At 42.7% G+C, this 23,741-nt stretch overlaps 1 protein-coding gene across 1 annotated transcript in view; it reads left to right on the forward strand.

Moving 5' to 3' along the window:
* Window positions 1-5,565: 5,565 nt before the first annotated feature.
* LOC106652588 overlaps window positions 5,566-23,741 on the forward strand; it is a 221,109-nt gene continuing 202,933 nt past the window's right edge. Inside the window, exon 1 of the mRNA XM_023459291.1 lies at window positions 5,566-5,727. The gene's annotated coding sequence lies outside the window, so the exon portion shown is untranslated. The remainder of the gene's footprint in view (window positions 5,728-23,741) is intronic.

Below are 23,741 nucleotides of genomic sequence, written 5' to 3' on the forward strand. Positions count from 1 at the left end.
TAACCCAAGTAACCCATGTAACCCATATAACCCATATAACCCATATAACCCATATAACCCATATAACCCAAGTAACCCAAGTAACCCATATAACCCATATAACCTATATAACCCAAGTAACCCATGTAACCCATATAACCCAAGTAACGCAAGTAACCCATATAACCCAGGTAACCCAAGTACTGATCGAGGAGAGCATTTTTGGCCGAGTAAGCTAAGTAACCCAATTGATCGTGGGAAGCATATTCGGCCAAGTAACCTCAATAACCCAAGTAACCCAACTAATTAATGGGAGCATTTTTGTCGAGTAAACCAAGTAACCCAGGTGACCCATGTAACCCAACTAATCGTGGGAAGCATTTGGTCGAGTAACCCAAGTAACCCATCTGGTCGAGGGGGAGCATTTTCGGCTGAGTAACACAAGTAATCAACTAATCAAGGGGAGCATTTTTGGCCGAGTAACCCAAGTAACCCAAGCAACCCTACTGATCGAGGGGAGCATTTTTGGCTGAGTAACCCAAGTAACCTAACTAACCCAACTGGTCGAAGAGCCATGTTAACATGTCGGAATTATAATTATTAGGAATTATGAATGTTCGGAATGTTCGAAAATCGGAATATTGTAAAACGGAACATAACAATTTTGGGTAAACTTAATTTTGGAATAAAAAAATTTCGGAAAAATGAAAATTCGGAATCCATAAAATTTCTAGCGGAAAATGTAGACTATAAAATCAAATTTTTTGTTACAAAATTTGGTTTTTCCAAATTTTTCATGTACTGTTTTCAATATTCTGATTTTCGAACATTGCGAATTTTACACATTCCGAATATTCATAATTCTTAATATTTATCATTCCGAAATTTGAACATGGCTCAAATTTTTTTAGGCTTTACAGAGAAAAATTTTTTTTCCTAAATTTTTCAAAAGTTTCTCACTCTGGAATATGCAAATTAAGGTCCTTGTCATCATAGAACCCTCCTCGATGAACCAAGCCTACAGTTCTGAGAGGTACACATATGCCGTAGGATCCAGCTAGAACCAATGATTCAATCATGGTCATAGGGGTGTCATTTTGTTCAGTAGATGGAAAACAATGACAAACGGAAGCACTTTCAGATATTTTAATCAATTATATACAATTTGACAGCCCTTTTATTTATTAATATAAGATGATAAAATGACAGATTATGCTAGGATATGGTCTGAAAAAGTGCTAATTTGGTCCAATACCTATGAAACTGCTTGAGTTTGTAGCCATTCTTATGTAGAACAACCTCTGAAAATTTCAGCTCATTTGATCAAACGGTTCACATGGAAAGTTACGGCACAGGTAATTTTAAGATGAAACGTTACTTTCCAGGAGTTGAATGATACAAAAATACCCCAATATATGTAATAAAATTAGTCTTAAGGGGACCGACCTGTGTTAAAAGCTTAAATTCAAAAAATAGCTATATTAATCGAAATAGTGGAAATTTTTTTTTTGTGATCGTAAAATATGTTTATTAGACACCTGATTGACCAAAAAAAATTCTATCCAAGCTCTGAAATGCCAATTACGCTTATTTTTTCATAATACAAAATATTATAATAGGATTCACTTGCCACGCGATTCTGACGTGAGCTTTTCATCAATATTGATCTATGGGGTCTCAAAATCTTCAGAAAAGTACCCTCATCCACTTAAGCGGAGCAGAATTTGAAAAAAAAAGTTTGTTTTTCTTCCAAGAGCTTTAACATGGCTTCTAGTGTTGATAAAATACTAATTTTCTCAAAAATTGGCACATTTTGACGTGTATATAAAGTTGGAGGCAATTTTTCAAAATTCTGCTCCGCTTAGGTGGACGAGAATACTTTTCTGAAGATTTTGAGACCCCAGAGATCAATATTCATGAAAAACTCTTTTCAAGATCATGCGGCAAGTGATTTATAACACAATATTTCGTCTTATGAAAAAAGTGATGTAATTGGTATTTCAGAGCTTGGGTAGAAGTTGTTTTTGGTCAATCTGGTGCAGAATGAACATATTTTACTATCACAAAAAAAAAATTTCCACTATTTCGATTCATATAGCTATTTTTAGCTGAAGCTGAATATAAGCTTTTAACACAGGTCGGTCCCCTTAAATCATTGAGGCCGTTTCAAACTTTTTGAGCAATGGAAAAACAGCAATTAAATATACATTTTCAACATATCCGACCCACAAGGAAAATTTTAACTTATTTTAGACAGCCGCACATAGTAAAATACGCCAAGTTTATCATAACATTTTATAAGTTTCACTTGAATGTTAGTACCCACTAGTCTTGGTTTCTTGTGGTGACTGGTGAGATGATAAAACTCACTTTTCACATGAATATGTAAAATTTCACATTAGAAATTGAATTATATTACTCATATTTATTACATTTTTTTTCTCTCTATCATTTGACACTGAAATTTTGATTGTAAATAAAACTAAAATCACTGAAAATATATCACTAATTTAACGAAATAATTGGTATCGAAAATTTTTCAATTAGTTAAAAAACAATGGTAACTGAATAATTCAATCATCGGTTACTACTTCAGAAAATAGTAACTGAATAATTCAATTATCAGTTACTAGTCAAGTAAGTCGTAAATGAATATTTCAACCATCAGTTACTACTTGAAAAACTAGTAAGTGAACACTTCAATTATGAATTACTATTTTAAAAAATCACAACTTAATTATTCAGTTGGCTGTTACGTGATTAGTAGCAGATAATTGAATAATTCAATTAGAAGTTACTAATGTAATAATTGATAAAATTTGCAACACTGTTTGAAAATGATTATTCATGACAATAACATGAATTTCTCAAATGTTATCTTCTTATAAAAAACTATGTTTAAATTTTGTAAAAGTTTATACTTTTTTTGGAAAATGTTTAATCCCTAAAGTTGATGTCAAATTTATTATGCTTACTCATCGCGCTTCGCTTGGCTTAAATTCTATATGCTATATTTCGCAACTTAGATACATCTATGAAAACCGAATTGCCCCAAAACTATTTATCCTATAAAGAATATTTTAACAATTCTTATAAAAGCATTAAGTAACGTTTAGACACGTTGTGCGCTCATTAATTGTTCAGTTGTGTTTCGAAAAAATTGATAATTCGACCGTAAATGTTGCTCTACTCATTTCAATCAAAAGCTGTTTTAAACGTCTTTGCTTTACTGTTCATCACTTTTTTTATAAAGAAAAAAAGAAAATCATATGAGATGTACGATTGAGTGAATTTTCAATTTTCCGATTGCAATTTGCTATCAAGCTTATGATGAGGTATTTTTCTCGTATATTCAACGGGTACTCTATGAATTTTCAACTGAAACACTCGTATGGCGCACAGATCAAGATTGAGTTAGCGAAAATACGTTTTATGGTTGTTTCCAAGTGACAAAGATCGTCTCGATGTCTCGTTCTTCCTTCCGGCGAGCTACTGCGTCGCCGATAAGCGTGTGAACTTTGCACCATCCGGACGTGATCCTGAAACTTCCATAATAATATATAACGTTAGGTTATAAATAGGTCTTACGTACAAAGATCGTCAGTTCGCCGCGAGAGCAGCGAATCATGCACGCCACACTTAATCCGTTAAAAGCTCAAGTCACGCGTACGTCGTTTTGAGGATTGCACACGATGTTACGTTCGAACGAACGGACGCTGTTAGGCAATTATACAATGAGCATAATTGAAGAAAGACTTGGCATAACGATGAAACACCTGAGCGAGATTCGGCAAACGAATCGCAAGATCCAAGGCGCGGGAAGTCGTGTGCTTGCGGCGTTTCCTTTGATAATACCAAGCGCTGCAGCGTGTACACGCTGCGCTTCGTTCGATTCGCTAACGGTGGCGCTGCCGTGACCTCTCGAATACATGGGGAAGTTGCAGGATGCATATAACCAGACCAAGGCACACTTGTACCTGCAGATAAAATTAATCATTAAAATTTAGTATTTACAAGCGTGTGTTGCATTTTAAGAGTATATGCAATGATAGTTTAGTTTTCGTATTTTTGAAATTTTCGAAATCGAACGTCACGACAAAAACCTTGAAAAAAGTTTAAATTTGATGCAACGCAAGCTAACACAACGTTCAGTGAGTATATAATTATCATCTTCAGCAGTGTCAACCTATATTTAATACAATTCGCAAAAGCCGAATATTCAAGAAAGTAACCGAAAAAAGTGCATACCCCATATGGAGTAGCGACGAGCTACGACAGTCGTAGGTCTGGCAGTGCAGGTGTAAGCATATATAATGCGTGTGGCAGTAGTGCCCATTGTGCGATATAATGCGTGTACGCGCGAGAGCCGCACGCGTGTTTATAAATATATATCTAATATAGCATACAGTGCAGAGCCCGCGCCGTATACACGTATAGAGAAAGAGAGGAATGAATTCGCGAACGCCAGTGTAGTGTACGTGCGTGTGTATGTGTGTATAGGGCGCAGAGAGCTCTAGTAGCAAGGAGGGGTTCATTCGGGGTATAAAGTGCGCGGGCGCGGGACTCTGCCGCCACCCGCCGCAGCAGCAGCAGCAGCAGCCGAGATAGATAGAGAAAGGTACACACAAGCCCACAGGCCGGGTTTACCGGCAGTTCTAACCGGTAAGCCGTGGAAAGAACACACTCGACTTTTTCCCAAGCGTTATACGCGCGAGCTTTCGTTCGTCCGTGTTGCCGCTGTTGTTCGTGTTTTTGCTCTCTCGCGTACTACTCCCCCTCTTCGTTAGTATTTTGCTGTACGAAAATTTTCGACTTTCTATAGCCGAGTTATTATTCGTCTTTCGATTGAATATAAAAAAAAGAGAGACGAATTCGAATAGAAAAGAACGTTAACCCTCGTTCGCGAGCGAGCGCGCGCGACTACGTTCGAATCATCGTCATTCGAATGATCCGCGGAGCCGTTGCATTTACGTTTCACGCGTCGAGAACTTGTTGCCGATAGGTCTCTCTGGCTGTGCATTTCTATAGCGTCGCGAGTCTCTACGTATTATAAATGTGAAGTCGTAATGCATCTATCGCACGCGACTCCGTGTAAGTGATTAACAGCTCATATAGCAGCGCAGCTCGTTAAACTCACTCCTGCGATACGTTTGCGAGTGTGCATAGTGTGCAGTGTGCTGTGTTTTCGTGCAAGTACGTTACATATAGTCAGTCCCTCGCGCGTCGCGAGGTAAACTCCGTTATAACTAAAGTTCCTGTGGCTCGTCTACCTGTACGTTATTGTATACCTTTAGTGTCAAGTGTGCAGTGTCTATTTTACAAGAATCACGTTTACGCCTCTGTGCATGAGCAACGATCATTATTAACTACTGACGGACAATCGGTCAAGACAAACGGACGAAATATTTTCAAACAATACTTGCAGCAACTCAGCCTGCGAATTACATTGTGAAAGTGCAACGGTCCGAGTTCGATTCGATTTTTTGAACGCGCCAGTTTAGTTCGATGGATTACACGAAGTGAGTGATTTGAAATTAAACAAACGAGCATCGAAGTTACTATATTATTGCAGTTTGGTGTCTGAAGCACGGTACTACATCGTCGAACGTCGAACATAGAGAGAATATTTCAAGTGAAATACGAACGAAAATTAGCTAGTTACCATCGTGGTCAATGTCATCATCGTGTCTGATGGGCGAGTGACGATTCGCCGCGGTTAATCGTGCATAAGGACAACGCTAACATAAGGTTAGTTCGAAAATTCGAAATTTTCATAAATCGCGAACATTCACTTTGCATGCATCGCATTCAACATTCTATGTACATAAATATTTCGCGTTCGCAAAAATCATTATCGTACTTACGAAGTAGCAATTCTATCTGCTCCCGGCGTTCGTCGAGTTTGAGGTTATCATTATTATTGTGCCCCGCTCTGCAGTCCATGATATAGATATCGTACGACGTTAATATTGAACTACCTGTGAAACAAACCCGCACGACGACGACGAAAACGAGAAAGAGAGACATCAGCTACGCGATATTACCACCCTATACAGCAAGATCAAAAAGCTTAACGAGCTCAGCCTACACAGGGTAGATATTTTTTCCTTTTTTTCTCGTTGCAACGTTCGACTGCTGCCGCATTAGCAGCAATAGCAGCAGTATAGCAGCAGAACGACTCGCACCGCACCGTGGGCTACCGCGATAAAAAGGGAGGGAAAAGAAAGTCGGCCTCGTCGTAGTACTATATCGAGTTGGTGCAGGCAACAGCAGCAGCGGCGTAGTACATTCATAATCTGCTTGATGTGGTCTTCTTATTATACACGTTTTATATACTAATTTCGTACGTTTACAAGTACACGGAAGTTGAAAGTAGTTTTCGCTGCTCGCGCATAAAAGACAAAAGAGCCGCTGCCGAGCTCGGCCGACCTGTAAGCAAATTGGTTTCATTTCTCCTCTGGACAGCTACTTCTACTACTATAGAGGGAGTAGGAGGAGGAGGAGGAGGAGGAGAGGATTTTCTTCGCGTAAAAAGCCATTTAGCAAATAGCATTTCAATTCACCTAACCGTGCGCGCGCGATAGTATATAAGAAGCACAAGGTAAGGAAGAAAAGAAAAAATCCGTATATAGCACGGCATCGCTGAAGAAAATTTTTCAAGCTCTCTCTCTCTCTCTTTCTTTCTCTGTGGCTTATATAATCCTCCTTTCGTTTGAAATACCGTTTAGGAACAGCAGTAGCGGCAGCAGTAGCAGCAGCAGCAAAGCCTCTCTCTCTCTCATAATTTTTTCGCTTTAAATAACAGTCCATAGAAATCCCGACTTTGACATCTTTTTCCTGTAACCCCTGGCCTCTCTTTCTCGCTCTCTCCTGCCACCAACTCGTTGCCGCGTACTTGTGTAGACATATATAGGCAGAAAAGTGAAGCAAGCGGCGCGGCACACGCACCCTATCGTGCACTGCTATTTCCTCGTCTGATGGTGTGCCTCTCTTCCTCTTTTTTTCACTCTCTCTCTTTCTCTCATTCCAATTCTACCCTGTTTCCTGCGTTATATACACGCACACACACTTCTCGGTCTTATTCTTTTCTTTATTCGATCTCTCTTTCTCCTCTTCATTCCTCATCTCTCTCTCTCTCTCTCTCTCTCTCTCTCTCCTTCTCTCGTTTGTCCCATTTGTCTCTCTTTCTCGTTTATATACCTTCTGGCCTTTTTTCAACGCTGATATACTTGCAAGTTTCCTTTTGCTGTTTTTTTTCCATATCATCGTTCTTTTGTGCGCGAAAACGGTTTCTCTCTCTTTCTCGTGCACTCGAGTTCAGATGGATATGATGGAGATAGAAAGCGCCCGGCTGCAAACCCATCCTCGAATTTTCATCCCCTTCAGCGTGAGTTCGAATAATTATCGATAACTCGTCTTCTTTATGCCGTTAAATTTCACGTGACGAACGTTTGAGAGACACGCTTTTGTCTGCTGCTCTCTGTGTGCAAACCCTCCAAGTGTCGATTTTTTTCTTTGATTTCTTTAAGGGACGACATACTGTCGAAATTAAATAACTCGGCTCCGATTTGTTGCAAAAAATAATTTTCACTTTTATCCCACAAAAGTTGTACTGAGTTGCGTTTGAAGTTCGTTGAAAATTCAGCTTCAACGAAAATTCATACCCGCCTGACCATCATTTTGTTGCATATCCAAATTATAACGCGAACATATTTCCAAATTAAGCGAAAAATGAAATGTTTTTCGGGCGGAAAAAACATTCAACACATAATACTCGAAAATTTCTTTCATGTTAAAGCCCCTCTTTTGTTGGTGATATACCCAATGGCAATGCCTCATACACACACACACACACAAAAGTACGTATAACAGGGCCTTCATCATCCACGAAAAAAGAAAGTTTCGCGAAACCACACGCTACATACACCCGTACACGAACGCATTGCGAAACTCACACGCATAGCGCACGTGTATTTATGTACGCCGAAAAGAAGAAAAAGGAAAAAAGCAGCAGAAATGCGAATCGTGAGCTGCTGGTGTTCTTCTGGCGCTGCTGCACCTGCTCTCAACGACTTGGCCGTTTTCTCGTAGTTGTCATCTCCATTTTTTTTGTGTGCGGGTACGTGTATATGTGTACATATTTTTTTTCTCGCTCTCTCTTCTCAGTTTTGTGCTCCTTCGTTCCCTTATATTCGCTTCTCTAACGACACATTCAGACGCGTCTATATATAAGTTGACTTCCACTTCAGAGAGTCAGTTTTTGACGTCGTAGTCGCTTTTTTTCTGCTTCTATATATAATACACACGGTTCGGAGGATGGTTCGAACTATGGCAATGTCTTGTATGTGTGCGCCAATTAAAGACGATCCGTTTTCTTCTGATTTTGTTTTGCTGGCGTTGTGTGTATGTGCCTTGTGTGTCGGCTGTGCGCTGGATTGCAACTGCCACCGCCGCCGACAGTACGAGACTTGCTCAAGGTGAGCCGGGGAAGAGAATAAGAGGATTATTACCTACGTGCGCATCGTGTGTAATAATACTTGGTATACACTCCTGAGGTATTTATTTTCTTTCCTTTTCTCTTTTTTTCGCTTCTTCTTTTTCTTCGCTTCGCCTAGTCTCGTTCGAAGTCAACATCTCATTTTTCCTATTCTTTGATACTTTACCGAAAAGAACGAAACGAAGCACAAAAACTCGGAGGATCTTTTCTTCTACTTCTTCTTCATGTACTTCTCTCTTAATAAAAGAAAATTCCGAGTGGAGGAATTATAAAATTTCGACTCAAGTAGTAAAAGTCAATAGCGTAGCCAGACGCGAGGTACTATATATATCTACTTTCACACTGACTTATATATAGTGCATGTCCGTCTGTGAGCGACAAAGTGACTCAAGTAAGCCATCATCAGCAACAAGTAGTGTATACGCTCGCCTGCACTGCTTATCCAGCAAACACACACACCCTGGACGTGAAGAAAAATTCGGCCACAGCCACCACCACCTCCTCCTCTTCTTCCTCCTTCCAGGCGTTATCGTCCATCGTCCGTCCGTCCGTCCGTCCACGTCGATACAGTGTCTTTCTTTATTTTTTTCTCTCTTCTTACTTCACGCGATCGAGTAGCTTCCTGGGCTATATGTACACTAGCTTATGCGAAACGGCAACACGTTGATTCGATTTGGCGCGACTCCCTCCTGTCAGCGTATTTTTCGTCGCTGCTTATATTCGCAAAGTTTGCTCGCATATACACACACGCAGACGTAATGACTCGGTACCTGCAGCGTGAATAGAATGTTACAAATGAACTGCGGTAATAATTGAAAAACGTGCCCAATTATGTCAGTCGCGTACGCGCAGCTGTTATTCGTCTTTTGTATCTTTTCGAATCGCTCGGATGTACAGCGATATATAATATTATTCTACCGAAATATGTTGCTCGCGCTACGGAGACTCGATGGTACAGCTATGAGCGCGTGTAACTCAATTAAAATTTGTCGTCGTACGCACACACGTACACGCCCCATTAAATTTCCTCCAAAAACTTTGCTCTACATGTGATACTCATAAACCATACATCCTTATATTTGAATTCTCAAAATTTCTGGTTCCTCGGTATACCTCCTGATATGATATATAAACGTTGGCGTACGAGGCGAGCGAGCAAATTAAATTCTCTAATTTTATGTATCTAAAATACTAGCGTAATGGTACGAAATATTTTTCATTTAAGTCCAAGGCAAGGTGCGCAGAGCCCCCCTCGTTCTTTCTTTCTCTTTCTCTTTCTTCGTATCTGTGCGGGTGTAAAAGAGAAGCCATGGCTCGCCTCTCGGAGGGTCTTACATACATTTATATGCTACACAGATATAGAGAGTGAGAGAGAAAGAGAAAAGCTAGGCGCGTACGGAGGCGAAGCAGCCATCCTTAACGTCCTTAATGAAAGAGGAAAAAGGGGAACGATGGTGGTAGTAGTGGTGGTGGTGGTGGTGGTGGCCTGCGCAGCTTCGGCCACGATACGGTGAGCGCGCGCGCGCGCTAAGTCTCGAAACTCTCTCCTCTCTCTCAGAGACGTGAAAAGGGCTTAGCAGGAGTCTTGCGGTCCTTTGTGTGGTATGGGTCAATGCTTGAACCGATGCTTTGCCACCGAACTGCTTTGATTTATCGGTTTCTCTCTCTCTCTCTCTTTTTTCTTCTCTTTTTTTTTATCCCGGTAGAAGTTTCTTTTTCCTCGTCCTCCTTTTCGCATCTCGATTAATACACACTTACCGCAGACACGCCGCACCGACTTTGCCACGGTGATTTTAATGTTTCGTATATACTTTGTATCATATACCAGTCCTTCGTTCCTTTGCATTTTCAGTTCGGAGCTCCTCCTGCAGCACTGCTACCCTGGCGGTGATGTAAAAGAAGCCCCTCTCGCTCTCCTCTAGTGAATGAGGAATCGCGTGTACTCGAGAGTTCGCTTGAAGCATTGTTATGGTTTTTAAGAAGGTGTGACGCGCTGGATATTCCTTCTACCCTCGCGCGAGCCAGAGTATGATGCAAGGCTCGTTGCGCGCCGTAAATATGAAGAGCTTCTTCGTGTGCAAGCTCAACGCTCGCGCTATGTTTTTCATTCGCACGCGCGATTGTATAACCGAGGATAATTCACGTTATTTTTCATTTGTTTCGGAAGAGAAAGGGAGAGAGAAAGAGAGACTTTGAAAGAAAAGAAAAACCTGAAATGAAGAGGGGGAGAAAAAAGTAATCCGCCAAAAAGTTTTGTTTTATTTTCATCAAATTCTTCGGGCCGAGGCTCTCTCGGATCGGTGTGTATGCAGTATACACTGGGTGCTGCTGCTATATATATTGTATACAAGCTTCGCGCTTGGAGGGCAGCCGACACGACCGCAACAGCCAGCGCATTATTTCGCAATAACTCAATGTATTTTACAGCCGTGTAAAGAAAAAGAAAAGAAAATGGAGAAAAAGCTATGCGCCACACGATACGTTCGTACCTACATATTCGCACGCACACACATACACTCGCTCACTCACGAGTGCACACACACATATATACATAAATATATACGCGGTACTGTACGCGCCAGAGAGTCACGAGCACTGATATTCCTCTCTGCACCGTGCAGTAGTGGTGGTAGTAGTAGTAGTACAGAGCGCCATCGACCCGTGCTACACACTCACCTAGATATATGTGTATAATATACTGCTCTCTCGCTCGCTGCGGGCTTGACTAAAAACTCTCCCGGATATTGACCTTGTGCTTTTTATATGCTTACTCGTGCGATAGAGTCGGAGGTACACACACACACACACACACAGACACATATATATTGTGCACATACGAGTGTACGTGTGCTATTGCACTTATCGATGCAGGATGCATTTCTCGCTCCGCTTACCTATACTCCTTACGTTACTCTGGCATCCGCGCGGCGCGTGTTTACATGCCACACACTAGTACTGATTTTTTGTTTAAAGATATTGAATTGGAAATGTATTTCTCCTTCGCGAGTAATAATGTTGATCTTTGGATTTTACGATACGCACATATACGAGCATGTATGTATAACAATACGGCGGTGCACACGCAGCTTGGCAATTTCCGATTCAAAAAGTTCAATATGAAATCGCTAACTCTTTTTCTCGTACATTATAGGTGCACCACCCCTTGAGCTTTTTCTCTTCTCTCTCTCTCTCTCTCTTTTTTTTTTATTTTTTACTCTACGCAGCTTGATTAAACTCAAGCCATGTATACAACGCGTTGCTCTTTCCTTGCCCTGCCGTATATATAACACACGTCGTGCCCTCGAGCTTGCACCATCATATATACATGCGCATTGCAGTCAGTGAACGAGCAAACAAAAGTGATGATTATCATCGTTTAAGCCGTGCACATATATAGGATAGAGGGAGTGAGGTGCGCGGAATATGAAAGAGCATCCGTGACGTCTCTATATGCGTGCATGCCCCGCGCGCGGTACACATAGGATGGATATAAAGCAACATTTTCGCGCAAGCTCTCATCAATCATCTACTTCTATCTTTATCCTCCTCCTCCTCCTTCTCATCCTCATCCTGACGCTTATACAACACTGTTTTCATCTATTTACTCATAGAGAAAGGATATAAGCCGCCGCCGCCGCGGCGTATAAATAGGCTACATTTCCCAAGTGAGTATTCGCGTCGGGCGGCGCACAAAAGAGCGCAATTGCACACGTACACGTATACGCGCACATAAGTAGGTACCCTCACACACACACACAAAGACACACTTGCAACCGTGCAGCAGAAGCAGCAGCAGTTATGCTAGCTATGGTAAGCTAGTGTGGTCGTAGCGATGCTGGAAGTAATTTACGTGCGCCGCGCTGCTACATGTGTGCGGTATAATCTACTCTCTCGCTCGCTCTCTCTGCTGCTGCTCCTGCTGCCGAGAGAGGGTAAAAGATCTAGTATATATTCTATATATATATGTAGCTAGTGCATGAGAGGAGAGCTAGAGCTAGAGAGAGAGAGAGAGAGAGAGCTGGGTTAGATTATTTATGGGGGCCAAAAGCGAAGCGACGTTAGTTTCTTTCAGACGATTGCAGCTAGCCTGTGCCGGACATGATTTTTGTTTAGCCGAGCTTATACAGCTGTGCGCGCGGCGTAATCGTGATCCTCATCTTTCTCTCTCTCTCTCTCTCTCTCTCTTTCTCGTCCTGCCGGTACTGCTGGTGCTGGTTCTGCTGCGACCGAGTCCGAGATTTATAACAGCGGTGGGAAGCCCCCCTCCCTCGGCCGGAAAATTCCGAGCCGTGAATATTAAAATTGAGCTAGCGCGAGTACGAGATAATACATATTTTTCCAACGGTACGATGTATATAATCGCGAAATCCTAGTAAATTCTATACGTATAGCAGTACCGTTCGAGGGATGTTATAATGGGTGCGGAGAAGAGCTTAGTCGCGCCCAGCCGCCACCCCATACCACTCGCTCGCTCGAGGTATTCGAGAAGGTAATTTGCACAAGATTTCGACTAATAGTTCGCAGCCTTAGAATATTTCTCTGTATAGCCTTTGGCAGTCTACCACTACCACTACTACGACTACAACCACTATAAGCACTACGTACGGATCGTTGCCTGCGCGCCGTGCACGAGGCTCCGCGCGCCCTGATAGCCCCAACGCTCTGCTCTCTCTCACTCGTTGTACACATATATCTATATACGCGCGAGTAATAGCATAAAGGAAGGGGTAGGAGTAAAAGGAGTTTGCTTTAAGCTACAGTCGCTTGGTGCTGCCTCTGCTGCTCCGCGCAGCCCCATGGCTGGAGGCCGGATAAGCGCATCTCCTCGACTGAGTTAACGCGAGTTCGTGACAACGCATCGTCTCTGAGGATTGGCCAGGTTTCTCCCTGCGCACGTATATATACACGTATATAGCGAGAAAGAGTAGAGTCCGTATATATCCCTCTTATGCTTCTCTGTGTGTAAATGTAGTCGATTATTTGGTATATCTGAAAAATGATTATCCAACGGAGGATCGATGATAGCGTGCCAAGTTTCGACAGGGGGTTACGCGTACGTGTATATGGAAATATGTATATAGGAGACGAAAAATAGAGCCGCGTGTAGTACACGACACGTTCGTGCGTCGGTGTATAAATAGAGATGCGAGGCGAAAGGAACAATTTCCGTGGCTATTGATTAGAGACTCGGTTCTCTCTCTCTCTCTCTCGCACGGATTGAAATGCCCGCCAGTTTATGCGCATACATTCTCTATGTACGTATGCACTGCTCTATATATTTATACGCACTTCGCACACAGAGCAAAGTCCACTAACTCAACAGGAAGTTTCGAAAAAGAGAAAGACGCTCCGACATTTGCTATTGGCGCGCGAATTTGCACAAGCATCGCTTTTGCTTTTCAATCCTTCTTTTGGATTATTGGGTGGACGAGTCGTGCGTGCGTTTCTCTCGAGGAGTACCTACACGGATGTAGTTTTTTTTTTCACTGCCTCACCTATCGCATGCAGCATTGTGCAGAGGCACGCACGCAGATCGAGTGGACGTTCGGTACAAGCAATTAATTTCTGCCGGCAGTTTTTTTATTTTTTTAATGAAGCTGTCTCATAACCCCGACTGTTTTCTACGTGACTACCTTCGACTATAGCACGTAAACAAAGTATCACGCGCTTACACACAATGTATTTTGAAACGGTTTCATTTTCTCGAAAAGTTCGCTGTCAAATTTTCCCTACTGCTCCCCCGCTGCGAAATTCAGAAGTTCGCTCATTTCGAGTTTTGAGAATTCGCGAAGCCAAAGTCAATCAAAGCTACCTCGGATAGTAGTAGTTGCAGTAGTAGTAGTAGTAGCAGTTGTAACTTCATCTCGCCTATATATACGGTATATACGCTTAGTAAACTTTTTCTCGCTGCAATTGCTGATCGTGTGTTCTTTATACTCTTTATCCGCTACTTTTTTTTCCTGTACGCCGGCGCGCACACGGCACACAGAGTTCAGTCACGCATTTAATATCCCTTGGAAACGCGTCGCACGTATATATTCGCTACATCGCCGCCCCGCCGTACACTGTATACTCGTGCATGTGTCCTATGTGCTCTCGCGTATATCGGAAAACAAACACGACTTTTCTCCCAATTTCGTCCGATTTTTTCGGAGAGAATATCGTAAGCGCAGCCCGCATCGTTAAGCGTACAAAAATTCTAGAATTGCAACATTTTTTTATTTTATTTTACTTCTCCTCCTCCTCCTACGCCACCTCCACGAGTTTCTCGCGGGTGTATTTGTGTGCGACGTGTCTGACCAAATATAATTTTGCACTACTGAATTATCGATTAACGCGCGCAGGATTTGAAGCGGTGCAAGGGAGTGTGAGTTGAGAGAGACCTACGACGGATCTGTGTATATAGGTATATGTAACGCGCTACGCGACTGTTTGTGTCGTGTGTTGCTCGTTTGTCTTCACGCTTCTTTGCACTCGCGTCGCCGCTGCCGCTGCTGCTGTTGCTGCACATTGCAGGCAGCAGGCAACAAGCACACGAGTAGCGGGTAGGGTGGGCTCTGGTATACACATGCATTAGGTACATATATACACGTATACATGTACATACGAGAGTCGGAGTCAGCGCCTGGCGCGTTCGGAGTTGTGTGTCTTGGTGTTCTTTGTACTCTGACGCGCGAGAGAGCGGGAGAGAGAACCCGCAGTGTGTGGCACGTTGGATTATCGATGGGGTCACTGGCTTTAAGTGCATTATATAGGCTTGTTTCACGCGCGCGGCACTTATCGATCGCAGCTCATATGTACCATATATTACACACGCAACACACATCAAATATATAAACCTCAAGACTTGTACTGATTATTTAGCGTTTGAATTGCGCATAATAATAATTAGCGAAAAAGGCTGGTATTTATCGAGATATGCTGCAGTACTGTGAAAAAAAATTATATGCGTTGACACGCGCTCGTCACTGAGATCGCTGTCGTCGTTTTTTTTGTACCTCCCTAACCCCTTGCAGTTACACAGAGGGTACATTTCCATTAATCAAAAATTCTCATAAAAATTTATCGTCCACAGGGTGTTTATGAACCCCTTATGTAATATCCTCGCTTCCTCTTTTTTTTTGGCCTATACCAAACTCCGCAGCGCGCGTATGATTATAATCCGATTTTGTGCCCTTGTCCCTGGAGCTTCTTTTTTTCTCTCTATCTCTGTCTCTCTCACTCGCTATATAGCTGCTAAAGCTGACCACAGATTTTAATCGATCTTACGCAATTAATACGAACACGCGTTGTTGGCTTAATACCTGTAACCCGTATTATATACGTATATGAAGAGCAAGAGAGAGAGATAGGGTGGAGTGAAAAAAGCGGGTCTTGACGACGTTATACACAGCCAATGCAATTTCTGTAATCTCGTTTCATTATATGAAAATCTCTTGGTTAGAGCCACCACCACTACCGTAACGTGTGCTGTATACCACCAGCGCGCCTCTCTATGTGTGTGCGGGAGGCAATATATATACGTAAGATAGTAACGCTTTACCCAGTCCCACTCCACTGCAAGCTCGAAGGCGTATAATGGTATACATATACAGCGCGCGACATGCGATTTTCAGCGGGACCGGCACGTGACCTTAATTTCGCGCGAGCGCGCGAGGAATCGGGTGTGTATACGCGCGCGCAGGGTGCTATATACCTATACGTATAACGTGCCTCCTGCACTCCTCGAGCGAGCGTTCCGCAGCTTGTGCGCTGTCTGTATTATCGCGTTATATGCACACGTTGAATGCATTCGCTCGTGCGCATTTGCTACTGCGAACTATGTGCTATACACATCAAAAATTTCCTCTTCGAGAGACCTTTTATGTACGCGTATTCGAATCTGTCGGTGTTGCGTCGATTCTTTAACGTATATGTACACATCTTCGAACAATCGAAGTAGATCGTGATCGTGCTGCGGTGCAGGCTTGGATGAGTTTTCCAAAATATCACCTCGCTCTAGCTCGCAGCGGCAGCAGCAGTAGGTATATATAATGCGAAAGCGCGTGAAAATTGTGGCAGGCACGATTGTTATTTTGAAAGCGAGCCAACTTTTCTCGAGTGATATACATATACTACTACTGCAGTGGCGCGCGCGCTTGACAAAGAATTCCTTCTGTTTCTCTCTCACTCGCTCACTCTCTCTTTTTCTTTCTCTCTCTCCCTCTCTCTCGACGACGACGCACGTGAATTTGCACGCCTGGGACGAAAATTAGCGAGTGCGAAGAGAAAGAGAGAGAGAGAGCGTGGCGAGGTGTTATATTAGAGAAACAATGTCGCAAATAGGGAATGCGCTTGACACCTCTAGGCGTGCGACTACCGCAGTTTAAAGCGAGATACGGCACGTTATATAGTCGCACGGAGCTGCTGCTGCTGCTACCACGGCTCTCTCGCGTTATATATTATACGCGCGAAGAGAGTATTATGTATATAACTACTGCTGCTACGTAGACTGACAGACACACGGAGAGAGAGAGAGAGAGAGAGAGAGAGAGAGAGAGAAGAGAAGAGAGGGTGGCTGGCTGGCTAGGAAGAGAGAGAGAGCAAAGCGAGACATAAATAAATACCAGTGGAGGAGGGTAGTAGTGCTAAGTGCTTCTTAAGTTATTACGATTTCGCCCGAGCGCTTCGTCGCCCGTCGTATCTCTACTGTACACCGTATACACGTTATATCCCCCGCAGCTTCACTGCTACGTATACCCCCCTTTGCACCCTCCACCTCCTTATTCAAGTTTACATTCTGCGTTTTGCTCTCTGTACTGTGTGTGTATCACTCGCGCCTAGCGCAGCTCGCGCGCGAGCGACTGGGTATAGTTTACGAATTTGGCAAAGAAGAATTTTTGGCTCCTCGAGTTTTAATCCTCCAAAAACGTCGTCCTCCTCGTCGTCGTCGTCGTCGTCGTCGTTGTGTATATTGCGGCGCACTCGCGCGCTGTTATCGCTAAATTTCGCCGCTACTCGCACAAATCTCAATGGCCTCTTAGTTTTGCTCTTTCTCTCTCTCTATATGTCTCGCTTTAGAAAAAGAGCTACGTTTTTCTTACAGCACGGAAAGAGAGACGAGTTTAGTCCTTACACTTCTCTCTTTCTCTCTCTCGCTCGTTCGCTCGAGTATAGTCACGCGACACTATAAATTCTTGCGGGAAAAATACCTTTCCTAGTAGTTGTTATACTCGCCCATTCTTTCATTCGTGTTCCTTTTTTTGTCGTCGTTTTACCCTCTAGGTTCGCCCCACGCTCGCACGAGCTGCACACACACTCACACTCGCATGGGTTCGCTCTATTCGGACCGCGCTGTTATTTTTTCCCATGCGCTCCCATACAATTTCGTTCGAGAATTCTGTGCTGCACGCCCCGCTCGCGTTGTCGTATACGGATATAATATATACGCGTCCACCCACGCAAGTGGTGTAATGGTGAGGAGTCGGGAAAATATTTCGTTAATTCGCGTGTTTATATACTTTTTGTATGTATTGCCTTGCCATCAAGGAGAGGACAAAAAGTAAATCGACTGGTGGATACGGTATTTTATTAAATGCCAAAAAACGGCTCGATGCACCAGCTATACGACGACAACGGCGACGACGGCATACATCCGTCGGTGAAAATGTCCGTTGACCTTAATAGCTGTATAAATAAAATTAGAAACTCTAGTAGTTATATAACACGACGTAGACGACGGCGACGCAGGAGGGAGTAGACGAGGTCTCGACGCATTACAGCGTCAGCGTCGCGTAAATTTTCATTAAAATCTTGCTACTCTGTTTGCGCGCCGCGCGCATGTCTGTTCTTATATACAGCCACAGGTTCTATGTATATTTTTTCTTCCCCCCGCCTCTCTTTTCTCTTGCCGATTTTTTTTCTTCTCCCTTCTACTTGGCCCTCTCTTTGATAAACAAAATCTGGCTTCAACGACGAGGACGACTACGACGGCAGGAGGTTGATGGCAAGTGTTATTTTAGGAAATGGAATTCAAATTGCCCCGGTGGCCCCTACCTCCCGAAGTTTTGACCGCGTGTATAATGTATATATACGTGACATTCCGATAGGCTTCTCGTATTTTTTTTTATTTTCCGCATCCGCCTCTGCGTTAGATCGGGCAATCCATTGTGTATATATCAGCGCAGAGGTGCGTGTTTTTCTTCGGTGTATGTATACACGATAAACAAGCGCGAGCGCTCCCCCATCCCTTTTCTTTACAATGCGAAAGCGCTGTAAAATGTAAAACAAATTTTCCAAATCGATTCGTCCTTGCTCTTTCTCTCTCTCTCTCCTCGCGAGCTCTCCTCGTCGAGTAATTTTAATGCTTTTCATTCTGCCATATACAGTTGCTGCTGCCGGCGCGCAGTTGGAAAATAAAAAAAAAGCCGTACGCTATACATGCCGCACGCATTTAATAGCAAACGCTTGGAATGAAAAAGTACGTGCTCAGAAAATTAAATCTGTAAAATAAAACGAACGAAGTACGAGAGAGAGAGAGAGAGGACGACTGGAGGGAAAAATTTTCATTGCGCACTATGAGCCGCTGTATAACGAAAATGATAAAGCGCAGAGAAAATTCAGCGCAGTCCGATCGAGTTGTAATATCGTGCACACTCGGCAATTATTAGCCCCTTTTCGTCTTTTGCTCCGGACTATAACACTACCTATACCCAGTGCTGCTGCTGCTACTGCTGCTGTAAGTGCTCCGCGACGTATAATACAAGTGGTTATACAGCAATTTCCATAATAATCATTCTAAATATACGTACAACGTGAGAGAGTGAGGGTGTAGGTGGCTGACCATACCGAAGCTGCTGCCGCTGCTGCTGCAGGAGTTAACTAATGCAAGCAATATAACGTCGTCGCTTTTATAAGAGGGCATGTGTGTGTACGTTTGAGTGCAGCTCGGCCCGCGACACTTGTACCTTTCTATGTAATGACCGTGTCTACGGCCTGGGATTAGCCACATTGCTTCGGCACGCAGGTGGCGCGCCAGTCCCATAAAACGCCGAGAGGGTGGGATTTTTCGGCTGCCTTTAAACGCTCTCCGCGCGCCACTTTCGATGCTTCCTCCCCATAATATACAACGTATAATATGTAAAGATGACGCTATCTCGGCGTCCAAACTAGGTGCAATTTTCAAAGGTGTTATTTTTTTTTATTCTACAAAAACGAGGAGGAGAGGAAGTAAAAAAAAAGGGCCCTCTATCTCGAGATAACGGTTTGTGTAAAAGAAAAGTACGACGCACGGAGACGTGCAAACTCAAGTATTCAGACTTCTCTTTTTTTGCACTTTTTTCCTTTTTTTTCGCTGCTCCTGCTGCTCAACGCAACGCTCGACGTATGCTATACATATACATCGGCGTTTCAATTTTAATATCGTCTGGCTTCGCGCAGTCACTTAAATACTCTTAGCAAAACTTTCTTTACTCCAGGAGTGACTGTGCACGCGCACATGCCATGTATATAGATAGATAGAGCTTCGGTAGAGAGTACGCAGGAAGAAAAGAGAAAGAGAGAGAGAGAGAGAAAGAAAAAAAAATGCATAACTCTCTTGGGACGAAGCAAAATTACCATTTAAACAGCCTTGAAAGCGCATTTGTCAAGACTGAAATGGGAATCTTACGCATTTTGATATACATGCAAAGAATATTATGTACGATGTATACACTGCCGTTTATTCACACGACACGCGCGCGCGCGCGAGCGTCTCTGAAGCACCGAGTGTGTTGTGTGTGTTTGTGTACATTTACGTTATTATGGAGAAGTCGATAAAGTGACGCTCGTCAGTTCTGTATAGATCACGAGATGTTATTTAAAAACGAATTATGTCCCTCTTTGCGAATTCAGACGCAACGCCGATGATTTACACGTGAAAGAAAAAAACAAAAAATTTTTTCACGCTTCTGATGCATCGCGAAAAAACACGCACGAGCGTTACGAATATTTTACATTTTACAATCGCAAATGATATTACATGCAAAGCGTTTGCGTTCTCTCTCCTCGATATCTCGTCTCGCGCGATTTTTTTCCTCCCTTTTTTTCTCTCACCCTCAGAGCCCTCCTCTTTCCCCATACGTATGCTCGATATTGCAGGTGCGCGCGCGTGTTGGAGCTGCTGACATACTCGAGTACTGTGCGTGCGTGTGTTGATATACAAAATGCATATGTATTTTTCTTTTGAGACTCTTGACTCCTTTTTTTCGCTCAAAAAAGAGAGAGAGAGAGAGAGTGAGAGAGAAGCAAAAGCTACGAGGGTAAAAAATTTATGCGTGTCGCATATACAGCCCAGTTGGAAGGAAGCCGAATTTTTCCAAAGCGATCGATGAGCGCCATATCGTATGTACGCGTGTATGCGTGCGTGTTTTTCTGAATAATGATGAACATAGGAACGACGCCGCGTGCTAGGATCAGCCGAGGCGTGTTTGATGTTTGGCTTCCTCTTTCCACCTGCTGTCTCGCTCATTCTCTCTCTCTCCACTCTTCCGGCTATTTGAATGCCGGAGAGAAAAGTCCTCTTCCGTGTTTGCACTGTATCAGATTTTCTCTCCGGGCTTCGGCTCTTCTGGTCATTTTTTGCCGATCGCTCACGGAATATATCCTTCGGGGGGTGAGGAGCGACTTCACCAAATACAAAACAGCATCAGTTTTCTTCATCCCCTGTATATATTTGTGAATTGTTTTTCTGAATGTTTTGCTGCTGTTGCTGCGCATACGTAACAGCAGTCATGACACACGGGTCAATGCTTTTCCTCCTCCCTCCGATGCACTGATGTTTGTCAATTAGGAAATCGTTGTGGTATTACACGCCAGCTCTCGGCAATGCGTCAGAGTGAATTCAAGGGGGAGGTAGATTGGGTGGTAGAAGCAGCAAAGTTATTTACTTTCGCGCCTTTGTAACTCGATTCCGCCTTGTTACTTCGTTGGAATGCACTCTATATATATTCGCTGTAGCGCTAAATGTAGCGACAGTTGACTGCGTCAATCGTCGGTATCGTCGTCGCGACGAGGTTTCTCACTGCTACTTCGCCGAGTGTCTATATATACACAGTTATGGTTACTCGAGCATCGCAGTGTCGATTGCGCGATTTGTTTTATATAAGCTGTTACCACATTACAGAGCTTTGCCATGCTGTAAAATAAAAATTATTTAAGCGAACAATGGGAAAGCATCCTGTCGAAGAGTTCCTTTAACACGAGAACAAACCCTATTTGTGGAGAAAAATTACGGATAAACATCGCTCGCTGAAACATTAACGCCGCCAGCTTTCTGAAAGCGAGAGAAAGGAAAAAAGCAAAAAATATCTCTTGGTACTGGCTTCTCCCTCGAGACTCCACTTTATCCCTTGAAAAGTTCGAAGTGTTATATATACTCGCCTTCTGTTAGAAATAAAGGAAAAAATAACCTTACGTCTTACATTATGAAATAAAAAATTTATATTCGCGCGCATCCAGAGCTTGCTCGGCGATTTCATCTTTTTTTTCTTGTCCTTTTTTCCAAATAGAAGTCACACAAATGGAGTTGTCTGCATCCGCTCGTTCATTCTCAATGAATCAGAGGGAAATTTTCATCCATTTTCATGCCTGAATTGAATATTTTCTAACTTTAATAAACATGTTTGAGCTCATTATTTACGATATCGTTGAGAGGCATATCTGAAACGTTATAGAACTTTTATCAATAAGATTGGAACAGGCAGATTAATCGATCGTTAATTTATACCTCGGCAGCAGCAGCAGCAGTTAATGCAACTTTTAAGCAACTTCGGGGAAAGCTATTATACAACCTGTTTGCCTTGCGTAACAAGTTATGATAAAGCTCAAAGAAAAGCGAGTAGCTGCATTTGATTTGAAAATGAATGTACTTTAGTAGCACGATAAGTCTCTCTCTCTCTCTCTCTCTCTCTCGCTCGCTCGCTGAGAGAAGACGTGGAGTGGTAGTGCGCGCGCTTCGCTTTGATCAAATGCGGATGTACACATTTTACATACGTAATTCGTATCAAAGTTTGATGTATTTAATTAAATGGCTTGGATATTATATGCCAGGGTCTGATATTATATACACACACGGGATACGCGCCTCTCTCTGCTGCACGACACGCGATATATATGATATATTTACGCGCGTCTTTGCTTTACGAGTGTAGTAGGTACGCGTGTGCGTGACATCATATATACCTTTTCCCGCATGTACGCCATAAGCTAGAGGAAAATTCGTGTATTAATGTCGCATACGTATACCGGGCGAATCTTAATTTATCATTATTCATAAAGAAGTTGAAGGAACAATTATGCATTCCGGCGTATGTACGGAAAAGTTTTATATCGAGATGACACGCGAGGACCCGAGGACGACGCGCTGCCGCTGCTGCTGCGACTGCTCGTGCGTCCACGGCCTGAGTGGTCATTAATAAAAATTAAACTTTACAGCTTGCGTTAAAAAACAGTGAACTCGCATTAAACAAACAACTCTCGTATAACCCTAAACAAACTTTATTTATACTCTGCGGTGCTGGAGCATCATAAACTGCGCTCCAAAATTTTACCCTGCCACGCGCACACGCGGTACGTACGTATACACTGTGCATACACATATACAAATAGACCTTTTGGAACGATAAATTCGAAAAAAATAAAAAGACAAAGCAGCATCAGCGGCGGCGGCACATACACATTGGTATATGTATATGAAACTCCGGGCAAAACAATAGACTAGCAACAAAAAAACATATAGGACTCTCCGCGTGGGTGCAATAATTTCCTCGAATGTTCCAAGCTCGAGTTTTCAAAACGAAGCAAAGTTTACTTGAGCGTTCATCATTGCGTACTGCGCACATAACCGCGCTTCATGTGTACACGAACGATGTAAAAATGAAAATTATGATTTTGTTACTGCTCGGAGAGGAAAATTTATCAGATTTCGCTTTTTTTTTGTAGTAAATGGCATTCATAGCTGTTATCACAAAATATTACGAACTTTTTAATTAACTTGAGTTCATTTTTCGTTAGGGAATATACTATTTTACATACAAGGAAGCACTTGATAAAAATTAAATTTGCCCAAAATTATTTTAGTGGTTTTTTAAAACTGCAATCAAAACCACGGCGTACATTATCGTTGCGAAAAAATCGAATAACTTAATCAATATTTTTTTTACACGTTGCAGAGGAAAAGAGATAGAGGGAGGAAGGACATTTTTTTTAATGTCAATTATTGTTTTCTCTTTCAGCGAGGTCCCGAAAT

The sequence above is a fragment of the Trichogramma pretiosum genome, unplaced genomic scaffold (genome assembly GCF_000599845.2).
Source record: "Trichogramma pretiosum strain Unisexual culture from Peru unplaced genomic scaffold, Tpre_2.0 scaffold44, whole genome shotgun sequence".
Classification (NCBI taxonomy): Eukaryota; Metazoa; Arthropoda; class Insecta; order Hymenoptera; family Trichogrammatidae; genus Trichogramma; species Trichogramma pretiosum.